The sequence below is a fragment of the Triturus cristatus genome, chromosome 3_1, assembly GCF_964204655.1.
Source record: "Triturus cristatus chromosome 3_1, aTriCri1.1, whole genome shotgun sequence".
Lineage (NCBI taxonomy): Eukaryota > Metazoa > Chordata > Amphibia > Caudata > Salamandridae > Triturus > Triturus cristatus.
The window spans coordinates 790,963,797-790,979,615 of record NC_140583.1 but is presented as its reverse complement, the minus strand read 5'-3'; the positions used below and the strand labels follow the sequence as shown (position 1 = coordinate 790,979,615).

General features: G+C 51.2%; 1 protein-coding gene and 1 long non-coding RNA gene across 2 annotated transcripts in view; one reads left to right on the top strand and one right to left on the bottom strand.

The window, feature by feature from the left end:
• LOC146861042 (uncharacterized) overlaps positions 1-1,517 on the bottom strand; it is a 115,519-nt gene extending 114,002 nt beyond the window's left edge. Inside the window, exon 1 of the long non-coding RNA XR_014978904.1 lies at positions 1,384-1,517. This is a non-coding gene — a long non-coding RNA (uncharacterized LOC146861042). The remainder of the gene's footprint in view (positions 1-1,383) is intronic.
• RBM44 (RNA binding motif protein 44) overlaps positions 1,035-15,819 on the top strand; it is a 2,201,010-nt gene continuing 2,186,225 nt past the window's right edge. The window contains exon 1 of the mRNA XM_085645048.1: positions 1,035-1,316. The gene's annotated coding sequence lies outside the window, so the exon portion shown is untranslated. The remainder of the gene's footprint in view (positions 1,317-15,819) is intronic.

The following is a 15,819-nucleotide window of genomic DNA, read 5'->3' as shown; positions in this document are numbered from 1 at the left end:
ACGCAACAATATTTAGTTGCCCATCCGTTAAGTGCTATAATGAAGTATTAGACATGGGGGAACTTCCTCTGTCATTGAAAGTGGTGATCATTATCCATTTAACGTTTTTAGAGCATGGTGAAAAGTAATTCTCAGTTAGGTGAAGCTTGAGCAGAAACACTATTCCACAGTTAAGGCCTAGGACACTACACAATATGTGTGCTTGAAACTAGGGATTTCTAGAAGTCCAGCATGCTAGATCTTTGAGAAAATTGTACCACATGGAGGGTCCGGAGTAGTGAGGCAGGTGGATCATGCGGACCAGGAAGGTTTCATCTCGGTATGGCTACCACCCATAATTGCCATGGTTTGTTTATGCTGTTGAGACATTTAAACCTTAGGGATCCGAAAATATTCAATAGCTTGCGTGGATGCCCAAAATTGAGTTGATAGCGGAGAATGGCTATACATGTACAATGCCTTTAGGAGGGTTGGCCTTGGTAACACATTTTGAGAAAGATTTCTTTGCTATAGTTAAGCCAACTAGCTAGAATTTAAATGAATTCAGATATATAAGGTTAATGGCTTGGGGGGTGGGTGTTGCTTAAACATGGAATACGTTGAAAAAACGAGATGACGAGGGCGTGGCTTGGAGCGTCAAGATGGCGGTCGCACTCGAAGAGTGCTTTGGACCCCTCCGTCATCCACACCAAGATCCACCAGCATCGGCAGCCATCCAACCCTGTAGTCCACACCCTGTGCTCCGCCGCAACCCTGAGCTACCCGTCAGTGGCGACGACTGCCGTGAACTGTGAGCGGTGCTTGAGTGCCACTCACCTCTTGCTTCGCCATACCTAAAATGGCGGCACGCGCTCCCGGAGGCCTGACCTCTGCCCGTGGTGGTGGGGTCAACAACAGATCCAGCCCACCCCTGATCTGGGGACCCCGCGTGGTGGCCGGGTGGGGCCTGAAGCTTAAGTGGTGGTGGTGAGATCCTGGACGACTCCTGCGACCCAGAGCAAGACGTCAGGGTGGCTGGCCCGGAGTGAGGCACCCTCCCGGACTGCATCCCTGAAGTTGCTGCGGAAAATCCAGCGTTTCCTACTGTTACCGGCATACGCACGGGTGTGACGCTGGGAGTCGGTTCCCGGCTCTGGCTGCGGGACAGCCGTTGTGACTCGGGGCTCCTCCCCCCACCCCTCCCGGAGCGTGGTCCTCCTGTGACCGGGGGCACCCAGGGCTTGACCGGGCCTGCCGAGGTCGAGTGTGTTAGCGACTGCTGGCGGTGCCCACTGGTGTCTCTGAGCGGCAGTTGCTCTGCAAGTGTTAACTGTGGGGTATGTCCTGGCTCTACGCCTGTCTTTTATGGTTACAAGTTATTGATTGTGCAAACTGAAATCTTACCTGTCGTTTGATAAATAGTGCTGCTGCCACTATCTGGTTTTAATTGCGCCATGCGCTCAGCAAATTCTTTTTATCTACTTTTAAATTAGCAGCCTGTAGTCCTCGGTCCGCCACTGCTTGTGCCAGTTGAGCGGAGGGACGATAAGACATACGACATCACTTCCGGTCGTACGACCGGAAGCGCAATCGGCGCACTACCTCCCGCATCCATCCTTCAAGCCTACAAAAGGCGGGGCAGGGCGCAGACGCACGCAGCGGACGCTCTGCGAGTGTTAGCTGCGGGGTATGTTCTGGCTCTATGCCTGTCTTTTGTGGTTACAAGTTGATTGTGCGAACTGAAATCTTTCCTGTCGTTTGATAAATAGTGCTGCTACCACTATGTGGTTTTAATTGCTCTGTGCGCTCAGTGAATTCTTTTTATCTACTTTTAAATTAGCAGCCTGTAGTCTTCGGTCTGCCACGCGATGTGCCGGTTGAGCGGAGGGACGATAAGGCTTATGACATCACTTCCAGTCGCACAACCGGAAGCGCAATCAGCGCACTAGCTCCCGCATCCATCTTTCAAGCCTACAAAATGTGGGCCAGGGCACGGACGCCTGCAACGGCGCGCAAAAGGCAAGCCTGTCTGCGTCCGTACGCGCCAGAATGCCGCCAACTGCCAGGATGCCTTCCCCCTCCACCTATGAGCCTGTGTCTATTCGGTAAGTGACCATAATGGCTAAGTTAAAATACTCTAGTCAAGAACTCAAAAATCTTAATTATTTCCATCCAGAACAGTCAGTCATACAGGGAGATACAACTACTATCAGGGTGCATGACATGTTTCAATGAATTGGCCCCATCGAGCAAAACACCAACATCTTGTAACTCGAACAACATCAAAACCCCCAAATAATTAAAGGCTATATATTTTAACGCACGCTCAATTCCAAAACATACCATCAAAATATGGAGCCTCATGGACATGGAATCACCAGACATTTGTTTTATAACGGAAACTTGGCTTCATGAGCATGCCTCCATAGATGTGGCAATTGCCTTTCCACCTCAATACAACATAATCTGAGTGGATAGAAAGGACAAAAGGGGAGGAGGTTTACTCATAGCCACTATCCCTGGAGTGAGCATCGCCTCCTTAGAAACCATGAGCGTCGATCAACTAGAACCATGTATGTTTAGAATAGAGGGTCCTTCTCGCGGCACTTGGAGAGGAGCTCTGGTATACAGACCTTCCGGCACTAAAACTGACTTTATACATAAGTTGCTTGAGACAATTGCCCGCATGTATTGGCCTCTGATCTCTTCCTTTTAAAAGGAGATTTTAATTATCATGCAGAGATATTGAACTCGGATACAGATCAGCTGTTCACAAATGAGTACTTTGGGACTAGCCCAATTGGTAACAGGCCCCACCCACACTCCCGGCAGCACACTCGACTTACTGTTCATAAAATTCAAAAGGTATCATAGTAGAACCTCCATCTTCACTACTATGGTCAGACCATGACCTATTAAAATTTGCTATTCCAGTCCACACGACCAAAATTGATCACAGGCATGAATCAATATGGCGAAGGTCATGGCGAAAAGTCACCTCTTCATCCTTCACAACCTATTTCAGTCCCCCACAAAATAGCCTAGAAGGCAATATTGATCAGGCAGTAATCTCCTTTGAGAGAGCAATAACAGATGCGCTAAACAAAATCGCCACTCTTACCAGGGCAAAAATCAAATCTAGAGGTGCTCCCTGGTTCATGGAGCAACTGAAGATAGCAAAGCGCCCCTGCAGGGCAGCGGAGAGGAAATGGATAAAAAGTAGAGATCCGGCGGACCACGAAAAATACAAATGTATCCACCACAGTTATCTGGAGAATATTAGGCAAACAAAAAAAGAGTTTCTCCTAAATCGGATCGAAGTGGCGGCTAACTCTAATAAGGAGCTCTATAAAATCCTAAAAGAATTTACAACGCCTTTGGCTAAGACACACTCTCCTAGCTCACAGGACTGGACGGATTCTCTTTCCAAATTCTTTGACGATAAAATCGTTGCAATTCATAACTCCTTTCTGCCTCAAGACAATATAAACCTCTTAGGTAACCATTCCGCTACATCCACGGGCTTTCCTCCTATTTTGGAGGAATTCTCCCAGTGTAATTCAGAGGAAGTGGCTAGAGCCAAGCTAAAAATCAAATCGACAGTCTAACTGACCTATTTAATAGGTCACTGTCGCAATCAGAGGTCCCACATATATGGAAAGCGGCCAATCCTCAAAAAACCTACCGCAGACCCTAAAGTCCCCACTAACTATCATCCTATCTCGTTGCTCCCTCACTTCGGGAAGATGCTCGAGTCACTGGTCAACCAACAGCTCGTTATCCATCTCGAGAGCCATGGACTACCGGACCTGTCACAATCTGGCTTCAGGGTCGCCCATAGCACAGAAACAGCTCATCAGGCTTCAGGGTCGCCCATAGCACAGAAACAGCTCTGGTAGAAGTAACCGATAACATCAGGTTAGCATTGGACAGAGGGCAGTCATCTATTGTCGTCCTGCTAGATCTATCAGCAGCTTTTGACACCATCTCCCACAGCATTCTCGAACTTCGGCTCTAGGAGATTAGTGTCAGAGGGAAGGCCCTGAAGTGGCTTAGAAGCAATTTAATGGACGAGCTACCACAGAACAGATAGGCGATACCGTCTCATGTAGTAGGCCAGTTAGGATGGGAGTGCCGCAGGGCTCCATTTGAGCCCTATGCTTCGCAATCTATACGTGACTCTGCTGGCCAGGGTGATCAGATCCTTCGGCTTTGATGGTGTGTCATACGCAGATGATACTCAGATCCTGATCACCCTTGGTCCAGATCCAACTGAAACAAAATCACATTTTAAAGACTGCATGTCCCATGTTGACAGGTAGATGAGCACAAATCATCTGCAACGAAACGGAGGCAAAACAGAGATTGTACTGTTTGGCAAGGCTCACGAACATTGGTCTAGTGACTGGTGGTCTTTAAATCTCGGGCCTTGCCCAGTCCCAAGACAGACAGTGCGGAACTTAGGAATCCAAATGGATAACCAATTATCAATGAAAAATCAGGTCAACAATATAATTGGCACATGTTTTGGCATCATGCGTAACTTACGCAAAGTCTTCAAATGGATTCCGATAGAAGCCAGGAAACCACTAGTCCAGGGACTGATCACCAACCGTATGGATTGCGAAAATGCCCTGCTGTCCTCAATAAATGAAGATCTTATTTCCAGGCTTCAGGTTCTGCAGAACACCTCACCCAGGCTTGTTCTCAACCTCCCATCATGATCCCCCTCGGCCCCTATGTGAGATTCCTCCACTGACTCCCTGTCAGGAAGCGAATTCATTTTAAGACCCTTTGTTTAACACATAAAAATATGTACGGTAGATGTCCGTGTTATTGGGCCAAAAAGCTAAGCTGGTACCAGCCTCGCAGGACTCTGAGATCCAGCAATTGATCACTTTTTACACCTCTCAGAATCCTTACTATTGGAAATGGAGGAAAGTCATTCTCCTTTCTCGCACCTGCTCTCTGGAACAAACTACCCCTGCATCTCCGCAAAATCACTGATCATAATTGTTTTCGCAGAGAGCTGAAGATATGGCTGTTCGACAACTGACTAGTTCTCCCCTTCCAAGCTGACCCCCGAGCTGTCTGCAAGCGCCATGAGACTTTCGGGTGATTTGTGCGCTTTATAAATGCCCCTTGATTTGATTCGATTTGAAGACGGTGGAGCGGAATCCCTCCTGGGCCCGGTGAGTGACGTGAGGGAGGCCTTCTGGTGTGAGTTCCCCAGCCTGCAGCGATTCTGAGGCCGCTTCGAGGGGGGGACGGCAGTGGAGGGATCAGCTGCACTCATCGGGCAGTGGGGGTCTTAGACAATGGGCTTCTTGACACCCTCTCCTTCCCCCCCCTCCTCCTCCCTGCTGCCATAGCTGGCTTCCAGCGTCCCGTCGCCCAACCATGCCCTTCCCCGTGGTGTCCCCGTCATCTGCAATGGGCTGGACAGCACCCGTGGCCCATACCTGCACCGCCGGATCCAGCCAAATGGAATCCTGTTGAGCGGACCCCAAGAGGGCCTACTGGACTGCGTGGCATGGCCCTCAAATACTCCGTGAGGCGGCCTCTGCTCTGGCCCGACATGACCCCCCTGAGGATACCGGTGAGTGCCTTCTCCTGGTGGCATTCCGCCGGACACCGGCCCGGGGATAACTTTGCCTTGCCAACGCCCAGGGAAGTGCTGCTGCCCCGGATAGCCCAACGCCCTCCGGCAGTGGCCCCCGCCATCCCTCACTCCTGGGCAGGCGTAGTGAAGAGCGGTTGCAGAACCGCGTAGTGGCAGCCCTTAGAGGCCCGTGGAGATCTCCTGTCCCGCCCGGATCCCGCTGCTGGGAGTGATCGGCCCCTGCCGGCTCTGAGCGCATCGAGGGAACTGCCGTGAGGGTGCGGCCCGCAACCCAGTAAGAACATTATCCACCTGAGCCACAGCGGGACCAGACTGGGGGTTGCCGTGTAGAGGAGGAGGGCTATTGATCCAGCGTCCCGCATGGGCGTGGTAGCCTTGGGCCCCACGTGGCAATTCTTGCAGGCCGCCTGAGCCGTGGGGCCCGTGGTGCTCGCCCCAAGTTTTATCTTGCAGTGCTGACAGTGCAGGGGTCTGGGGCCTATGGCTCGGGCCCATGGATGATGGACCGCGCCCTCCGTGGATGACCGGCACCTCACCCTCCCCTCCTTCACTGACTCGATAGTGCCCCCAGACAAGAGCAAGATTCCGAACGCAGAGGGGTGAGTGGGACCTTAGCCCACAACTCGGCTCCTTGAGGCATTGGGGTTCCTCCTGATCCCATTTGGCCCTGGTCATCAGCACTTGCCTAGGGGGTTACCGCCCACGCCGAGTTCACTTTCAAAGCTCTTGGGGACGTACGTTCCGGGGCCCTGGGTCTCAGACCCCCACAGACTTTTGCTTGAGACCGGGGGCACCCACCGTGCCTCAACCTGCAGGGACCCGCCTCAGAATCACCCTGCTCTTGCCCCCTGCTGGTACTCTCGCCAACACTTGCCATGGGAAAGGACCGGGGCCCTAAGTCTTCTGCCACCCACACGCAGACGAAGATCGACCAGTTCACCACGGCTGACCATGATCCCCCGGGGCAAATCGAAGGCGGCCCCTCTCCATGGCAAGGACTTGGCTGCCATCCTGTAGGCGATCAGCGCATCCCCGGCCTCGATGGAGGGGAAGATCGAGGAGGTCCGGGTCGACATGTCTCTTATCTGGCAGGACCTATGCAACGCTACAGCCTGAATCACGGAAGCCGAATCCCATCTCTCCACGGTGGAGGACGATGTTCACCAATTGAAGGAGCAAGTGACACATCTACACTCCCAAACCAAGGAACTCCACAGACGAGCGGAAGATGCCGAAAACCGCTCACGCTGCAATAATCTCCATTTTGTGGGATTTCCAGAGGGATCCGAGAAGGATCAAATTTCCACCTTCATCGAAACCTGGCTCTCCTCTTGGATGCCCAAGAACACACTTTCGGCATGGTTGCAGTGGAGAGATCCCATCGGTCCCTCGCATCTAAACCGCCACCTGGAGCCCCGCACTGTACCATAATAGCCCGGATCCTCAACTTCAAAGATTGGGGCACATCCTGAGCAAGGCAAGACCCTGGGACCCCTGAAATTCCAAAACCACAACATTATGGTGTTCCCTGACTACACCAGAGAGGTGCAGGACCAGCGACGCTTCTACATAGACGTCAAGAAGATGCGCACTCTTGGCCTTCAGTACCGCCTCCTTTTACCGGCCCGCCTCCGTGTCTTCTTTCAGGGGAAATCACAGTTCTTCAACTTGCTGCAGGCTGCCTAGACTTGGTTGACGGAGGAGCGCCCCCTTGGGCCCCGGCCAAACTCTTTGCTGGTGCATTCGGGCTCCCAGATCACACAACCTCGATCACCCAGATAGCAGCGCACACAGTCCCACAGGGGGCGTCAATCCCACAGGGAGGCATCTAGATCACTGAGCCTAGCTTCCCGTGGGCAGGGGAGCGTACCCAGCCCCCTGGGTTCTCCAACCCGTCAAAGAAACTGTTCTGCCGGCAACTCATCCGGAGAACGCCTTCCACTGGGCACCCTGGACCTGGCGGCCGCAGAGTCCTACCTCTCCCGCAGCCCAACAATCTGATGCCATATGAAGGGTGGAGTCTGAGAGGAGGGAATCAATGCTGCCTACTAGTTTACAGGCTCAGGCTGCACGATGTCCAGCTGTGGACCTTGAAGTACTTCCAGGCGGCACACTTACATCTGACACTAGGGGAGGGGTCGGCCCATGCCCTGGAGATTGTGCGCCCCGGGGCACCTCCTGCTCGTGCTGGACCGTGATATGCCCTCTGGGTATGTATACATTGCCCGGTTGATTCTGGGTCCCTCATAGCCCGTTGCACCTGCGGGGACAGACTTGATCAGTCCAGTGTCCTCACTGTTTCATCACCCAGGGTGCCTTGGCAGAGTTCTTCCTTTAATATGGAATCTCTCTGCCGAGATAAAGTGCATCTGTATGTAAGGAGGGGTCCTCCACGCAATCCAAACCAAACATTTTAGTTTGGTTATCTACTTGTATTCCCCGGGACGACAGATGCTTCTATTCCTGAAGTATAGGGTGGGGGTTGGGGACCGTTGTCGATGTTGTATTATTGTGTTACCGCACCAGCCTTCTGACTGCACACTATGATAGTCCCACACACCGCTCACGTTCTACAGTCACATTTACTGATCCGCACTCGCACCAGACCTTTGTTACACCCACAGCTAATCTGGGTCTTGTGGCCCTCTTTTTCCACCCGCACCTGCCATGACGTGTGTGAGCGATAACGGACTTTCCCTCCTCATAATTTCCTGGAATGTTTAATGGACTCCTCAAAAGGGTCAAGGGGACAGCTGTCCTAAGCTTTGCCCAACGCCAAGCAGCGGACATTCTCCTCCTCCAGGAGACTCATCTCATGGGCAACCATTGCCCCTTTCTAAGGTGGTATGGGTACGACAGAGTCTGGCACTCCGGGTTTGCCTTGGGCTCTCGGGGTGTGGCAATCATCATACGGCGTAATCTCCCCTTTGTGCTCACGCAGGCCACTCACGATCCCCAGGGTGGCTTTATAGCTCTGACTGGTACGTTAGCAGGCAATCCTCTTAACCTCGTTTCTATATACTTACCCCCATCGCTGCTCATAGCGACTCTTGACCACACCACCGACCACATCGCATCCCTGCCCCTAGGTGCAACAATAGTTGGGGGCGACTTTAACGCAGTTCTCAATCCCAACCTCAACACTACAAGCACACCGTCCACTGTCAGAATCACACAATATGGGTAACTGGACGGACTCTCTGGGCTTGTGTGATGCCTGGAGAATCTGGCACCCTTAGGGTAGACAATTCACTCATACATCAGCCACACAGCGCACCCACACCCGGATAGACATTATATTTGTCCTCCCTACTGACTGCCAAACGATTAGAGACATCCGTATCCTCCCCAGTGGCATCTCGGATCATTCACCTGTACTTCCAAAGATCGGGGAGCCTCCTAACTCGGCACACCCAACGTGGTGGTTGAATGCGTGGTTCCTCCAGGACTAGGAGTTTAAAAAGGCGATTGGGGCTGAACTCCAGCAATATTTCCTCACCAATACCGGCTCTGTGCCCTCTCCGGGCACTCTCTGGGAGGTGAGAAAAGCCACCATCTGAAGCTTCGCCAAAGGCCCACTTAACCTCAAGCGGCATGCCCAGACACACCAGATCACCCTGCAGGAGGCCCAGGCATTGCTTCTCGAACAATCCCCGACCGAGACGAAGCTCAAGACCGACAACTCACACACCTGAGGGGCGAAATTCAAGCAACTCTCCTTGGACTCCGCCAAGCTCCTGTGGAGATCCTCTGTAGCAAGGGTGTATAGCTGGGGTGACAAATGGGAAGATCCTTCATAGACTAGCCATGTATCCTATGGCGAACCGTATAATCCCGGAGGTTGTAGATCCTGACAGTGTGGTACATCGTTCTCCCCTAGCAATGGCCCGGGCCTTTGCTTCCTACTACTATGTGCTATACTCCAGGCAGTGCCCGGACATCTCCCTTTCGGAACTGCTCAGCCCGGGGCATATTCGCCTCCCTCACCTCAGTACAGCGGAGTCTGCTGACTTGGACCTCCCCATGACCCGTGAGGAAATCAATGACACCATAGCGCACACCTCACCGGTCAAAACCCGGGCCCAGATGGGCTTCCACAGGAGTATTATGCCGCGTAACGAGAGACCCTCATCCCGCACCTCTCCGATCTCTTCGCTGGAGCCCTCGAGAGGAGCTCCTTTCCCCCTGAGACAGATGTATCCACCATTGTGGTTCTCCCCAAAACGCAACCGCCGTTATCCAACTGTGCTAATTACTGCCGAGTCTCCGTTATCAACACAGAGGTTAAAATATTCGCTGCGGTCCCTGCCCAACGATTGAAACCCTATCTCACCAAACTGGTCCACTCCGACCAGTGTGGGTTCATGCCTATGCGGGGGACCAGACACTGCCTCCGTCGTCTCCACCAGGCCCTAGCAAACCGCCATTTGCTAACTCCTTATCTGGCACTTCTCATTGACTTTGAGAAGGCCTTTGATTCTGTGGACTGGCGGTACCTAGATGACGTGCTGGTTGAAATTGGGTTTGGTCCGCGGTTTCGCAAGCTGGTGAGGGTCCAAATTGAATGAAATGAATGAAAAGAAGAATGGATTTGAGGTAGGGGCAAAAAATCATATCCAGCAGATTTTTGTGGTTTTTAGTTTTTATCTTTCAACCATATTGTCCCCTAACATATATTTTTTTAATTCACTTTTATATACGTATCTATTCACTAAAAAAGGAAAATTACATTAAAGTATGCTATGGTAGGGATCAAATTAAAAAGAGGAAGTTTGGGTACACTAGCCAGGAACTGCTTCTGTGGTTTCCTGCAGTCTATAAGTAATGGTAGGACCAGTGCTTAATTTGTTAAAAATAAATGTCGGGACTTGTCAGGAGGCCACAGCAGTTTGCACCACACATTGCCACTGTACTTGCACAACTACTAACCATCACACTGCTACAAGTGTGACAATTGGGACTGTTCGAGGATGCCCCAGCTTTACGAATAGCATGGTTGGCAGGTATTAGTTGTTTTTAATGTTTATTGGATTAATAAACAACTTTCTGATTATCTTTAAATTACACAAACAGAGCCACTATGGGAGCTGTCATAAGTGCAGGTCTGGGAATACGTGCAGGTGCCGAGCACCGGAAACCACCAGCTCAAATTAAGCACTCGGTAAGACGTTCAGAATGGACCTCTGGTAATGGTCATATGGTGCTAGGACCTACTTTGTTGAATGAAAACAAAGCCTGCTATTTAGTTAGGCCCTGCACTTGTGACCTAAACTTGCACCCACCAATCCCCAATTCCAATTCTCCCAAATCTTGTGCTCCGCCATTCTACCCCCAAAGCAGCTCAAATGATAAAGACAATAAGGTCATCCGTAAAGTCCTGCATGTTCAAGAGCAGAGCATGGCAGAACTGGAAGTTAAGGTAGCATAGCTTTCTTAATTGTGATATTTGAAGGGCTAATAAAGGAAATTATTTTTACATTATGTATTTGTAGTAAGATACTGAGGGTTCATAGCCTACCGAAAATGGGATTCTGTCACTTTTGGTTTTGCTCTTGCAGTTCGAAGTAAATGCCTTCTTCGATAACTGCACAGAATGGCAATCATTTCTGGAAGTAGCAAGTGTAAGGTCCTCTAGTTTGCCCATGAAGATACTAATTCTGTGGCCACTGAGCGCCCATAGAAGTGCCCTGTTTTAGCATTGGACATGCCACTTCCGGTATCAAACCCCTGGTGTGGCAAAGATTTCCTATGTTGGCCACTTCTGAAAAACTGTAAAAGAGATTTGCATACATACAGTTACTGTCTGTGGCAGAGTTCACAATTTATTGTCAAAGTTGAAATTTAACAAGCTGTACCTAATGCAGAGTTTAAAAGTCGAGATTTCAAAAGTTGCATTCGGTTTGGAGTGTGCCAACCACTACAAGTCTCTTTACCATAAGTATTCTTTTTTTTTATAATAACTTTTTATTGAGGACAAGGTTAGACATCATGTAATCATGTACATCTGGATTTTTGTACGGGCGAAAGGTGAACAACAAACCTGAGATCATATGTTAATTACACACAGTTTACATTGGATCCACTTATGGCAGGCTATCTGGATCAGTGTCCCATCTGGGTTGCGGGTTATCACAAAGTCCTCCCCTATAGTCATTCCATTTTTCCCAAATATGTGTCCATTTAGTGGGACAGCCCCTAGATTCGTATATAGTCCTCTCCATCACCATGCACCAATCCATGTCTTTCCCCCACTCATCCAGTTATGTTATGTTAAATGAGATTTGTAAAGCGCACCGACACCATGGGTTTCCTGGCGCTAGAGGCAGAGAAAAGTGTGGAGCTAGAAGAGGCGGGGGTTAGCCCGGGGGGGGGGGGGGAAAGAGGAAGGTTTTTAACAGTTTTCTGAAGTGGGGGAGGGAGCTACTGAATTTGATGGGCAGGGGGAGAGGGTTCCAAAGTTTGGGAGCTAGGTGGGCAAACCGGCGGCCGCCGAATTTGTTGGTTTTAGTTTTAGGGGCAACAAGCAGATGTAGGTGAGCTGAACGAAGATTGCGTGTAGGGTTGTGTGGGGTGATGAGAGTTTTCAAGAACGCTGGGCTGGTACCATGGAGGGATTTGAACGTGAGGCAGCCCAGCTTGAAAGCCGCCCATTGTTCTATGGGTAGCCAGTGGAGTTTGTGTAGCAAGGGTTTGGCCGACTGACATATGGGGGTTTTGTAAATGAGACGGGCTGCCTGGTTCTGCATAACCTGGAGGCGACGCAGCAATGACTGTGGAAGTCCGTAGTACAGGGAGTTGGAGAAGTCCAGGCGAGAGAGTACCAGGGAGATGACAACCTGGACCAGGGCAGCTAAAGGTAGAAGATGACTGACTTTACGGATTTTACGGAGCTGGAACGTGCATGAGGAGATCACCGCACCCACTTGCGATCTGAGGGAAAGTTCAGCGTCGATAGTCACCCCAAGACTCTTTACTGATTTCGCGGGCATCGGGAGGGGACCTAATTCGTTAGGCCAGAACCGCGGGCCCCAGTAGGAAGGGCTGGAGCCAGGGAGGAGGAGCTCTGTTTTTCCCGGGTTCAGTTTTAATTGATTGTGGTTCATCCACTGCTGGATGTGTAACATATCAGACTGGAAGCTGTTAACGGCATCCGGGGAGTTGAGTGGGAAAATAATCTGCAGATCATCAGCGTAGTTGTATATTGTGATGTCCCAGCTCTGAAGTGAATGAATCAAGGGTTGGAGGTAGAGGTTGAATAGTAGTGGTGACAGGGAAGAACCCTGAGGGACTCCACAGGTCTTGGGGGTTTTGGCTGCTGTATAGGGGTCTAAGCGGACAGCTTGTGTTCTGTCGGTCAGGAAGGACTGGATCCACTTGAGGGCAGGTCCCTGGATGCCTGCTCGCCCAACACGGTGAAGAAGGATGTTGTGGTCCACCGTGTCGAACACAGCCGACAAATCCAGGAGTACGAGGGCCTGAGGGGTCCCTGTATCTGCGTTCCTCCTGAGTGTGTCCAGAACTGCTAGAATGACGGCCTCGGTGGAGTGAGCCGGCCTAAAACCGGCCTGGTTAGGCTCCAAGTAGCTAGAAGACTCAATGAAGTTGGAGAGAAGGCGGGTGACGTAGGCCTCCATCAGTTTGGAGAAGTAGGGCAGGAGGGATATGGGGCGGTAGTTAGATGGATCCGCTGGGTCCGCACCAGGTTTCTTCAGGAGAGGCACCAAGATGGCCTCCTTGAAGGAGGTGGGGACAATACCGGTGCCGAGGCAGCCATTCAGCAGTGGTAAGATGCAGTCGGGTAGTTTAAGGCAGACGTCCCTTAGGACCGAGGGGGGGCAGCAGTCGTTCGGCGAGCCTGATTTTACTCGAGTCGCAAGTTCGGCTAGTAAGAGGGGATTGAGGAAGGGAAAATGAGTGAAGGTCGATAAATTGTTGGGGGGGGGTGTCTGGCGGAGATGCCTGTGGGAGGGGAGTAATTGAGTCTTTGATTTTATTGATTTTCTCAATAAAGAAGAGATTGAGAGCATCACAGGTCTCTTGAGTAGGGGTCTGGGTAGGGAAGGTTCTATCGTCTGTAGTGAGTTCATTCATGATTTTAAAGACCTCCTTAGATTTATTATATGCAGACGAGATTCTGTTTGAGAAGTGTTCTGATTTTGCTAGGGAATTTGCGTTTTTGTATTCTCTGCGTGCTAAGGTTAATTGGAGTCTGTCTGGCTGGGAATAGTTGCGTCTCCATGTCCATTCCAACTGGCGGACCTTCAGTTTAAGTTGCTTAAGGTCGCCGGAGAACCATCTATGAGAGTTATGATGTCTAGTGCGGGGGAACTTAGTTAGGGGGGCTAATTGATCGCTAGCCGACTTTAGCCAAGTTCCAATATCACTTTCCAGCACATCGATGTCAACTGGAGTGTGAACGGCTGGGCGGGTGTCGGCTAAGGTCGAAAGGAGACCTAGTGAGTCATGGGAGTTCCATTTCCGTGAGAAACCGCCGGCCATCAGCGGGGCGGGGATACTACCGGTGATGGTGAGGATAGTGTTGACTAGGTGATGGTCCGACCATACGCAGGGGGAGACGGAAGGCTGGGTAAGTGCTAAATTGTGGGTCCAGATCTGGTCCAAGATGTGGCCCTTGATGTGGGTGGGCTAAGAGATCAGTTGGGTCAGGTTGAGGCTGTTGAGGGCCTCAAAGAGTTCTGTGGCGTGGGGGCCGGCGTTGGCGTCATTAAACCAGTAATTAAAATCGCCGAAGAGAACTAATCTGGTATTCCGAGTCAATAAGTCGGACAGCTGTTCGGTGAGGGAAATGGCGAAGGAAGGCATAGAGTGTGGGGAAGGCATGAGAAGCAGTGTCACGGCTCCTACGTCAGTTTTCAAACTGATAACTAGGTTATCTACTTCCGGGAGGGTAAGGGAAGATGTAGAGATGAAGTTAAGATGTTTAGATATAATGGCTGCCACCCCCCCCCCCCCGGACGGAGACCAATACGGTCAGCGTGAAGAATGTAGTAATCGGGGGGGGCGTGCCGCCAGGATATCAGGGAGAGAGTCTGTGGTTAACCAAGTTTCAGTAAGCAGGAGTAAATCTGGTTTCTCGGTGGACAGGAGGATGTAGATGTCAGATTGGTGTTTTACCAGAGAGCGGGTGTTTAGATACAGCACTCGGATAGAAGTGTCACTCCTCACTGGTTTAGTGAGGGGTGTGCTCCTGCTAGGGGAAGGTGGGTCTGTGCGTGCAAGGCCGGATGTAGTAATTCGTCTGATGGTGGCAGGGGAAGGCGGTGGGTAGGGGAGATGCAATTCTCTTAGGGTGTTAGACGGATAAGAGATGGGGTGGCCGATGAGGCCGGTCCCTAGTCCCGGCCTGGCGCAGACGGGCTTGCCTTTGGCGCGCTGACGGCGCGTCCGGGGAAGGCACATTGTTTTTGAATACGGGGGAGGGGGCGTGGCCTCCCGCCGTGGGCGTGGCCTGTGGGTGTAACAAAATGGCGGCAGAAGAACTCCTACCCGCGGCAGCGCTTAGGTCAGCTGCGCGGAGATTTCTGATGCAGGTAGGTGGGGGGAGAGCTCAAGGGGAAGTGCCCAGCAGATAAACACAAAATTAGATAATTACACACTTTTGAAACAAACTAGCTTACTCCCGGCTTTCCTCCTCAGGAGTTTCGTGGCCTCTAATGTGGGCTCGTAACTCAGCGCGCCTTATATAGGGTCCAATAGGGGGCGTGACCTCCCGCCGTGGGCGTGGCCTGTGGGTGTAACAAAATGGCGGCAGAAGAACTCCTACCCGCGGCAGCGCTTAGGTCGGCTGCGCGGAGATTTCTGATGCAGGTAGGTGGGGGGAGAGCTCAAGGGGAAGTGCCCAGCAGATAAACACAAAATTAGATAATTACACACTTTTGAAACAAACGAGCATACTCCCGGCTTTCCGCCTCAGGAGTTTCGTGGCCTCAGTGTTGGTGGTTCTTGCGCCCTCCAGTTTCTTGCTATATTTCTTTCAGCCACCATCATTCCATGTGCCACCCATATTCTCTCTTTAGTATTTAAATCTGTTGGGCCCCATTTATTCAGGAGACATAATTTTATGTTAGTCGATCTTGTTGCCCATTACTCGCTCCATACACTCCGTCACCGAGGACCAGTATCTCTGGATGACCGTACACTCCCGGAGTATGTGTATAAAAGTGCCCTCCTGCCCGCATCTTCTCAGGCATCCGGCC